Genomic DNA, 11,635 nt, shown 5'->3' with positions numbered 1-11,635 from the left:
TACGTGACCTTTTATTATCGATCACTTAACAATATGCTATAATATAACAACTATCAACCTACAGTGCGTACCAAAAACGTACGAATTAACGATGAGTCTGAGTTATTGACTTAATCTGAGTTATTGTTAAAAGCAAAAGTTAAAATGAAGCAATGTTATAGAATTTTTTATTGATTTAACTATTTTATGTATTGTGGTATAGTTGTTAAGCAAAAATAGGTAATTGTTTTCTTTCCCGAGATCTACATTAATTATCAAGAAATTGCCAAAAATATGAATAAAATTGTTACGTGTATTTTAAATATATCTTTAATTATTTTAATTCTATAAACATCCGAACACCATTAGCATGCAATATTTATATTTTGATGCTATTAGCATTTTAATAGCACGTATTGAATTCCTTTTTGGATTACAAGTGATAAGGGCAAGTGACATTCGGTAAAAAATGATTAAAAAATATATTGACAATTGTCAAACTCAATATTAACTTCATGTGTTTTTGAACCAATTTTAAAATAATTAATCCTTAACAAAACGATTTTGCATTCTTGTTAGAACATTTATATTCAATGCAACAATCATTTTTATAATTACTTTGCAAACATTTTCATTATTTCGATCTTCAATTATATAAAAGTGTCCTTTATAAAAACATACAAACCAAAAAAATATTACCAAACCTTTACTGAATATCATGTCACTGCATGCAACCCTGTTTCAAACTGCCAAAAATTTGGTCTTTGTCGGGTTTAGAACGCTCCCCTGCATCGCATTTTGGCCTCCGTTGCCGCTACAAGTCGTTGTAAATATCCACAAACGGGTAGAATTTTAATTTCGGCATGCGGTATGCAGTTTGACACCAACACAAACGCGTTCGGCCACCCCAGTAAGGCCGCCAACCATGCGTGGGATTTTCGTGGTTTTCCTAGTTTTTCCGCTGCACGCCCTCGCACCGCGATCATTATTTTGCCCTAGTCTCATCCACTAGCCCTCATGCCCCTCCTCTGTCCTCTCGTTACGATTCGAAAATTTTCCCCGGAATTGCCAACCCCAAACGCACTAGCATTTACCCTCACCCAGCCACGATGACCCCACGCTTCGGAACTGCACATGAAAAATGCACAAATTGTGCGGTCTGATGATTAAAAGGCCGTCCAAAAAAAAAAACGCACTCCTTCGCAAGTCCATCACGCGTATCGTGCTCCACCCGGCAGACCTGCGGCCTGCCACCGGCGGGTGTGTTCCGGTGCGATTCGAACCGGAAACAACAGGGCCATGTGTGCGTTTTTCTCTACCAAAAAGAAAAACACATAGGCAAAGGGAAGGCGCGCGGCAGAGACGGAGTAGATAGAGAAATAATGAACCAAAAAAAAAATCCACACGCACGCATACACCGGCCGCGCACAAATGCGCAAAGAGGCGAAAGCGAAAGAACGTTGGGAATCGCAACGAAACTATCTCACTCTATCCCGCACACTCACCATACCCACGATTTGCCCGCACAAAAAAGCGACGAAATTGTGCGTACCGAATAAAAAAACAACAACAACAACAGCAATCCGACAAAATCAACGGCAGCCAGCAGCTTGGAACGCGAACAAGGGCGTGAGTTTCCAAAATTAGAGCTAATAATAATTTTGCGGAAGTGAGCAGCAGCAACGGCGGCGCACACGATCGCGGAGTTTTGCCGCGAGGGTGTGTGCGTACATATGCAAGATCTTTAGCTGTGTGTGTGTGTGAGAGTGTATGTGCGAGCCCATGTGGGTGCGGGAGAACAACCGAAAAAGCACTTCATCATCGCTGATTGCTTCCTTTTTGCCTAAATAAGAAACGAAACTTCAGGTTCCGGCGTACGAAATGCGAATGCAGGACGGCGCAGGTATTGTGGCACTAGCTAGCGTAGGGAACGTGCGCGCCCTACATCGCTCGACATTCCGTGCGTGCAAGAGCGTTTGTTGTGTGTGTGCCGCTCAAGTGCAACTGCACTAAAAATAGGTTGCCCCCGTGCGCAGAAAAAGCCACATTACCGCCCTACAGCGAAGAGCCAGCCCTACTGCTGAGGGCGGTTTGCCTATCTGCTGCTGCTGCTGCCTATGTTATTCCCAGTTTTCGTAGGCCAAATTGGAAACGGTTTCCGACAGCTGCAGAAAAGCGCACAGCAGCGTTTGCGAGTGGTTTTATCGTCCACGAAGACGTTTTTGAATGTCTTTTGCCTGTTGTAAGAAGATATAACCAAAAATATTAACGCTTAACAATGAATTTTAGGGGTCGAGAGTACGTTGATTTTTGCGATTTTTTTTAAAGATCACTTTAAAAATCTCCCTATAAGCTATAAAATTAACCATATACTATAAAACAATTACGATATATTCTTAAAATGACGATTACGATATTTTTCGATATTATTCTGGCCGTCATTCGGTCCGGCAAAACAGGAACAGCGTGGTAACGTTAACGGCATCCTGCTTATCGACGGCTATCATATATCATACAAAAAAACCCAAAAATCTTGTATTGAAAAATTGTTGTTTTGTCCTTCATATATTTCGTGTTCTGAAGATGATTAAATGAAAATCCTCACATGCCATTTGGATTAAGATTTCGTACCCCTGAGATGTAATGAGTTGAGCGTACTTCAAAGAATTTGTTTTGAAAGTTATGTTTTGTAAACTTGCAGAGTATGTTACCGGCTGAAAATCAAATTACATGAAATAAATCCGGAGAATGATGGTTCACAAGGTTTATGTGAATGTTTTTTTACTGTTTATTCAGTTTATATTTCGTTAATATTTTTGTATTATATTTTAACAATTTAACAATAAAACCAACTAACCAAAAACAACCAAAACATACATTACCAAACTCCTATTGCATTGCTCGTAGCGAAAGTTTTGTCCGTACTTTCCACCGAACACGCTTGGAGCCGACTCACAAACTAAGAAGTCACGCGCCAAGAATGACGCTGGCGGAAAACTAATTCCATTCCAAACGGCAAAGTCCTGCTGCCGGAATTCAATGAAACGAACCGACGCGAACTGACGAGCTGAACACAAAAAAGAGATATATAGAAAAGCACTGAACGGAGACTGACCAACGGGCAAGAAACAATCCAGCAGAAGAGAAGACCTCGGTGTTAAATGGCGATCGTGGACGTTTACCCACCCCAAAAGAAATGCCGGCCGGCCCCGGGAGAAATGATATGGTGAAAATTAAATTAAATTGAATAAATAAACACGGTTGCTTTGCTGCTGCAGTACCTTCTCCACCCCACACCACCTTATCGCTTGATCACTCCTGTACCGCAAAAGCAAGATCGGCTTTCTTTTCCGATGCGAAAGAGGGTGAGCCTTGGGGGGTGTAGAAGTTTCGCTCGGTTTGGGGCCCTTTTCTTCGGATAGCAGCATATTGCTGGCTGGGACAATCCAAAACGGGAGGGGGAGAAGAAGAAAAAAAAAACGGTGGCCACAGTTGCACGGCGCAGTGCCTGTTTGTTGGCAAACAATGCGAGAAAGCAAGATTCACTCACCGTTGATTGCTGCATCATCGATGAACTAAAGAAGGGACCAAACGGATGCTTGAAGATTGAAATGTTCTACGAAAAATCTCTTAGAAAAATCCGTACCGTACCGCGCATACCGCGCATGTTGAATGTTGAAGAATTGTTCATTCAATTTAAAGCACTTCAGAACCGGGACAGACATGTTGGAAGCAGCGTCAATGCTGTTTTTTCCATCACTTTGCATCTCTCAACCAAGACTGAATTTCACGAATTTTTACAGCTAGTTAAGCCCAAGTTAAATTTCTTACATTTCTAGTTCTTAACTGATATAAATTAACAAACAGAACAAAAATCTACAGTCCTCTCTTATTCTCTCTAGTAACCATAGTAACGATCTACTAGGTCATTTCTGGCTTACTAGACTTATTTTACCACGTAGCCGGATAGTCAGTCCTTGCTACGGGGGATTGATCTGGATGGGATTTTCGTCCGGTCCGTTCGTGTGAACATCGGCGCCGCTACCATCATGCCACCGGGCCGCCCCAACTTTGTTTTTATGCTTCTCTTGAATTAACTGTATAACTTTCATTTTGATTTCTCAAGCAAATTATCATTATAGTTATGCGAGTTACAGCGCTCAGTTTAAGCTTAAATCCGCGGACGTTTTGTAGTTATTTGGCAAAATGGAAAAAAATCAGCTTAAATGGTTTAATTTTGTTTAATTCGAGTTGCATAATAAATTTAAGCGGTGTTGTTTCAAGCAATAAGAAAAACATACTGAAAATGTATCATTATTCGAAATGGCATCAAGGATAAGTTTTATTGCGCGAAACAAATTTCTTTCGGCCGATCTCAACAGGGTTGTAAAAAACATCAAGGAACATGCCGCATCCTAAACATTGCGCAACATTTAGCAGTTGATTATGTTGCGCAATCGAATGAGCTGTTGAAAGGGAAGCAAAGATGCGTTCTGGGAAGAGTTTTGTTGTATTTATGTTCCTTCTTCCTTTCTGGATTCACTGCTAGCTGTTCATTTTACTTTTCTTTACCTTTCATGCACGCATCCTTCTCATGTCCTTACACTTGTACGCACCTGTATCTGTGTGTATGTGTTTTTAGTCGTACATTGCCTTCAATTGGAGAAGCATCTCATTCCGAATAAACATCAACAACATCGTACTGGAACTGGCGCATAAGTTAGCACTGCATTTCCTATACATGACCAACCTCCCTAAAAACCAGAAACAGGCACCGGAGGAAGAACCGGTGTCTCGGCAGGGCAAAAAAAATCCAATTAGAGAGTCCGTGATTTTTTGGGGTTAAATCACCAAACCACGAAAGGATGGAGGAAGATGGAACGAATAATAGAAAACCTGTTCCTCGGCTCAAGATTCGACCCACTCGCCTAGAATTTGGACCCTATCCCTGTGGCCCTTATCCTCCACAATGCCACACGGTCCGAGCAATCCTTTTTCTTCTTTTTACATTCTCTCTTCGCTGACGCCGTTGTTTCTAATGCTACGCTTTTTTTCCCTCTTTGGACCGCCACGATGTGTTTCTTTCACTTGTCCTCGGCGTCACGGCGTTCCTTCCTGCCTGCTTCGCGACAGGTTCCTAACCCCAGGGACAGGAATAGCGTGTCTTGCACTTGCAGCGATTCACCAAACTTGCCCGGTGGCTCCGATCCGCGCACTAGGCTGGGCTGTGGAGCGGGGGTTACATATTCAGAACGGAAAGGAAACAGAGCACAATAATCGAAAACAAACCGCCGATGGAAAAAGGAATTAAAAATGCATCTCACCCTTTTTTCGCCGAGCGCAGGAAAACCAGCAAGAGATTTCGGGATTCCACACACACAATCCTTAATTTCTGGTGGAGAATGTAGGGTTTTCTAGTACGGAACGGAATGGCGGGGAATGTAATCCAATGGCGAACAGAAATCTCGACGGAGCCTGGCGGCGGCGAGTTCGGTATCTGCGGGGCAATAAAATAAACCTACAAATTTATGTCCGTTTCTATTTTGCCCATTATTTCTTTCACTGCTTCTTATTTTTCTTGTCGGATTTTAGAACTTTTTTTTTTCAACTCCCGCTCTGTTTCTGTTTGCTCCACTGCGCCATCTTCCACCAAATGCAAGTATTCGATCTAGGACTTCTTGAAAGGGAAGGAAATGAGAACAAATAGTTGCTCCTTTTGCCTATGATTTTAAATACGATTACATCTGTTAACTTACAACATTATTTCATTGAATAGCTATAAAAAATAAATTCTATAAAATTATTCCGATTCTATGATTTTGTTGTACAAGGACCAAATTCTAATCTCCAATTTCTAAGGTTTTTTCCTCACAAACAAATGCCTGTAATGTAATTACATGTGAGTTTTCCCCTTCTTCATTTGATGATTTTATATCACATAGCCTTAACTTGAGTTTTATTTAATTGTTTAATTTATTTTTATTATTTATAAAATTTGCAAGTTGAAGGCTAGCTTCTGTGTAAAACTGCATAACATTGATGCAAGTTATTTGTTGCAGCAACAAATGCACGGAATATAATCATATAATATTGTTTTACCAAACTACGAAAGACGAAACGAAGTTTATCCAAACTTCTAATCCCACCTCATCCCAATTTGTCATCGAGTATTTAAGCAAACCGGTCACCTTACCGGGGCCCGTCCGCACAATCCGTTTCCATGGCGCAACCCCTTGGCAAGCCGTTACCGATCCTTGACAAAGCCAATGCGAGCCGCCACATTTCGGAGATTGTCAAAGTTTTAATTTTCCTGTCCATTCTCCGTGTGCTTGTTCCTTCTTTTGTTGGCCTGCTTTTTTCTTTCTCTCCCTCCGTTGCGGGTCTATAGAATGTTAAAAAGTTATGTAAACTGTCCCTTCGCCCGTTTCCCTGTGATTCCCCACGCGTAAACCTTGCCCCCACACACACACACGCCCTTCCACAGCGAGGGCATAGAATTGTCAAACATTCAAACCGCGATCGTACCGCGAACCAGCCATGGCCTCCTTCTTGTGGCGATCGTTCCTCCATTCCATTGCTCACGTCCGACCATGCGATGCGTTCGTTTCGTGCAGTTGCAGATAAACCTTAAATTTACCCCCCGTTTTGGACAACAGCATCATCAACAACAACAATGGGGTAGATCACGGGATAAGCCAGTTTTTTGTATGCGTTTTGACGTTTCCAGGCTTATAAGCTTACAGCTCCCCATACAAACTGCCAAGCCAGATAAGCCTGGGAATCGATGGTTAGATTGTTTTGCTTATGAAAGTGCTCGACAGCTGCTCGACAAATATCAAAACAAAGCATTTTTCTAGCAGGTTTAAACTAGGTTAGGCCATATTTTCCATTGGCTTAGGATGTTAAAAAAGGAAAAAAAAAATACATAAATACGCATAATTAATAAGTTTTTTTTTTAATTTCTGGTGTTCTGGTGTTTAACAATAATTATTTTTATAAAAAAATCAGTTAAAAAAATTATCAAAAAAGGTAAATTATTATTTTAATTTTTCTTTTCTTAGCTTGTAAATTTTCTGAAAAAAATAAAAAATGGAAATTTCTTAGCTTGTATTTACGTATTCCCATAAGTTAGAGTATAAAAAACGGTTTGAACATGCTTGAACCAATCTTTTGAAAGACATGTAAATACCTAGTAGGATTAATAAGCTCATAAAGGTTTTTGAACCGGCTTTTCTTGTTGAGATGGCTCAATTGACTGAGATATAAATAAGGTTAATTATTATAAGTATCTATGTATATAAAAAATGTAGATACAATTTTAAACTAAAATAAAAAATGAATATCCTGAAAATCTCGGTACAGAATACCTAATGTCATTCTTTATGTCAAAAATCTATGTCCATATGTGATTGATGCAACCCGTTACCGATTCGCCGCTCGAAATCTGCTCGATTATTTGACACATACCGGCTTAAGCTTAAGCTTTCTAACTTTTGGGATGATCTACCTCAATAATAGTAACAGTAGCAATAAAAAAAGCCTCGTGAAAAGAAAACGAACAGCATCGTCATCCACGATTGCAATCGTTCGCACCAGCGCAGGGAACCCTGCACGGCGGGGTGACAAGTGCGCCGAGGAGCCCAAGAAAGAGGTAAAGCAAAGTGGGAGAGATAGACGCCTGGAATCGGATCTGGGTGTGCCAGGTTTCGGGGTTGATGCGGCGCGAAAACTCCACGGAGAATGGAGAGGAGACTGCCAAATCCAAACATCCAACGCCCGGGCACCGAGAACCAGAACCTAGACACCAACGCGCGTACACCAGGGCACTGGTAACATTCTACTGCGAGACTGGAAAAACTTGGAAAAGACAGAGAGAGAGAATGAAAAGCAAACGTATCTTTTCCACATACTACCGAAGGGCTCAAAGCACTTGCCCGGTGCGGTAGGAGGGGTGTAGACGCTAACTTTATAACTGCTAGGCATTTTCGATGTCTAGAGGCCTCTAACTAGAATTCCTGTTTTGCCACTCGATGCATCAATTGCTGTTCTGTCTGTTTTTCCCTCATTCATTCCTTTTCTTATTGCATCGCCTATTTCTTGCAGATAGCTGATGCAGGGTTTTCCATGATTTCGTTTTCAACCATTTCCCTGCGGTTGGACTTGAATTTTTGGATTTTGGAACTTTTGCATTTTATTTGTTTTGTTTCAAATTTAACATTAGAATTACCAAGAGATTTTGAGAGTTATTTTAATTGACGATCATTTTATAAATAATTTCAAAAATCAGGAGATTGTGTTTTGATACATTTTCCACATTGAATGAAATTGTTTGAATAGTTATACAAAAATCATCCATAAACTTTGGAAGAATTATTCAACCTCGCAATTTAATGTGATGAAAATGAGACGTTTCTGTCAAAATGATTGATCCGGTAGTACGAGTTATTACTGCACCAAAGTTTAGTACTCAAATTTCTTAAGCGATGTAATCTGGTCACTTAGTAATCCAAATACTTATTGGAAAATAGACTAAATTAGAAAATAGAAACGTTGAACGAAGATTGAAGCTACACATAGTACTACAAAAAAATGGAGAAACCCTGTAACTCTCCCGCATTTTTCTATTCTGTTATCATCGTCTTGCCTCCGTTCGTTCGTTTGGTGCGTTTTGTAACTCACTTTTGCCTAGTTCTGGACATCCCTCCCACTGCCCGACGTTCCACAACGCTCTTCGATCCAAATGCAAGTAACTGCAAGGGGTGTCGGTTGGTTTTTCTTTTTGCTTTTAAATGTTGATCACAATGATGACGCTACTGATGATGATGCTGATGCCGATGATGATCATGATGGGTTTGGGTTGGGTTTCGCCCTTAAGATCGCAGTCGCCTTGTGTGTGTGTGTGTGTGTGTGTTGGCGTGTGGGCGAAACACCGAAGGAGGGGAAGAAGCAGCAGACGGTGCGAAAGGATGTGTGGCTAGAACGAGTGCCGTGTGGCGGAATGAATACGGCCCAACCCAGGGGCGGAAGCAAGACGCACAAACGCATCCCGAAAAAACGCATACGCGCACCGGCACACGCAAACACACGCAACCCCGGCACCCCCGGGAGAGAGGTGAAGGTTTGTTGTTTGTGTTCTTCCCGTTTTTGGTTTGGCTTCCCTTGCTTGCCCCACCCGGCACTAGGGACTAGGCGGCTTGCGCCCGCGTGCGTTTTGTGCCCCGGACTCGGTCGTTACCCTCGCCCAATTCACGGTCATTTCAAAGTCAAAACGCTGCAGTTCGCGCGAATGCCACCGCGCGGCCACCACACAATTGCATTTCGGTTCTAGGCTAGAGAAATACCAACCCAACAGTTTCGGCTGCAAATGGGTCTGTGTGTGTGTGGGAGGAACAGGGAGAGGGAGTGGCAGAGGAGAGGAACCACAAACGCAAACAAATTTCGTAGAGATAGGGCCCTATTTTGGCCTTTCGCCTGTTTGGCTTCCAGTTCAAGCGGAGTTTAAGCTAGGCAGGGAAAGACTAGCAGGGTTTTTGGCGGCAGCGGCGGCGGTGGTGGTAGCGTTGGCGTTCGTTCGTGTGCAGCAGGTCGAATGTGCGTATGCAACTCGCGTCTAGGATGCAGCCCGGAGATCGTGCGTGGGAAGGCGAATCCCATTCACCGTGGAACGTGGACGTACGTTAATGAATAAGAAACAGTGATGTGTGTTGGAAACGGTTAATGAAATATCGTCCGCTGGCGATAATAGGTAGGACGTGAAACTGGTGGATGTAAACTAGTTTTATGCGTCAGAATTGATTAAAGAAATCAAGAATGCGTTTTAGCAAATCATGAAATAAACTTTTAAGTAGATATCTTTTAAAGAGAAAGCTAGCTTAGCGATTACTTTATTACTTATACTAAAATAGAGTATTTGGTTAAGATACATACGTAAAACTATTATATAACGCTGTGTTTAACAAATTCGACCTTAATCATGTGTTAGTGCTATCACAAAGAACCTTAATTTATCGCATTTAGGAATTGCATTTTTTTTTTCAAAAGTATGTAACAACCAATGCACAAATAATATTTCAACATCAGATTGTTTTATCATCGTGTCACAAAAATGCTAAAAAATATTACATTTAATTACGAAATACAATACGTATTTGAAGTTTATAGTTTAAAATTACTGATTTCTTGTTCGTTCCTAATTTATGCAAAAAACAGCTTGTTCCATGAATGTCGTATCAAAAATATAAACAAATATTTTATTTTAAATGCATTAGAGCGTCACCCATATATGGGTGACACGAGCACTTGGAAACATTTCGCGTCACCCTTATTTGGGTGACGTGATACGGAGCGTGTAAATTCCTATATTTTATTCATGGGTGAATGTGAGACCATCATTATCAGCGTATTTGCTGGATCTGTTGGCCGTTAATGGTTGACCTTAAGCATAATTTAAAAAAAAAGGTTTTGGAAAGATATTATCACTTATTTGTGAAAGTGCTATAGTGAAGAACTAAGTACCAATTCTTACTGAAAACTTCAAAATTAGCTGCCCGTTTTATGTCGAATCCCACGTTCGTACTATGTATACATAATTCTGCCAACTTTTGCTTCCAGCCGACTCAAAATTCATTTCACCCGTTTGGTCACCATGTTTCTGACAAATGTTTCTGCCAAATGGGCTAATGTGCTCCCCATGCAGCATGCGCTCGTAACCGGCCAAATTTCCTCCCGTCCTCTCCCTTTCCATCCTCAACCGTCTCATCATTACTCCCCAACAAATCGGCTGTACGCAATTCCGCATCCGCACGCATCGGCGAAAGCAACGCCAGCCAGCCAGCCAGCCAGCGGCGACGGCCGCGTGTACGATTTTATCTTCTTTTTTCTGGGTCTCTTTCCCTTCCCTCCAACAACGAGGCCGCGGGAAGAATAAGAATGCATCCGACGCAGCGAAGACTGCCGTCCCACGTCGCGATCGGAACGCAAAGAAAACATGCGCCGAAATAGTGTGGCAAACGAAATAAAGAAAAAAAAAACACCGCCGCGATCTCTCGCTCAAGTGGTGTGCGCACACACGATTGCGTACGCGGTGCGTGAGCGATGGTTGTGTGTGTGTGCGTGCCATTTTCTTTAGCAGCGTGTGTATGCGTGTGAGCAAATCACAAACATGTTGACGAGGGGCAAGTATTACGAAAAAAATCATCAAAACTCCAAGCACTCACGCACAATTTTTTGTCTCGCTCTTTTGCGCTCTCGTTCTTTTCACCGCGATGAGTGCCCGCGTTTCGAACACGGGGAAGCGGCACTCAGCGCGATGAGTTTCCTTTCGCACAAAAAGTGGGGAAGTAATACCGAACACGATGATGTTTCACATCGTGCGTTTTCTTGGCCCGTGATTGGCCCCTAGTGCGGTTGTAGTGGTGTGCCGCGGTTTTGCGAATGTTTGTGCAATGCCTCCGCGAATGCCGAAGCCGAAACTTCAGAAAAATTAAAACACGGCTCAAAATTCGACTATCTATTTATTTTATTCTTTTCTACTACGTTGCGAATGCCATTTTCAACGTTTGCTGTATGCCATTGAGTAGAGATTTATGCAATAATAGTTAAATTAAATTGTAGCAACTTCGAACGATTTTGTCCAAAAAATAATCTTCTCGAAGTT

The sequence above is a fragment of the Anopheles marshallii genome, chromosome 2 (genome assembly GCF_943734725.1).
Source record: "Anopheles marshallii chromosome 2, idAnoMarsDA_429_01, whole genome shotgun sequence".
Lineage (NCBI taxonomy): Eukaryota > Metazoa > Arthropoda > Insecta > Diptera > Culicidae > Anopheles > Anopheles marshallii.
This window is presented reverse-complemented; position numbering follows the sequence as displayed.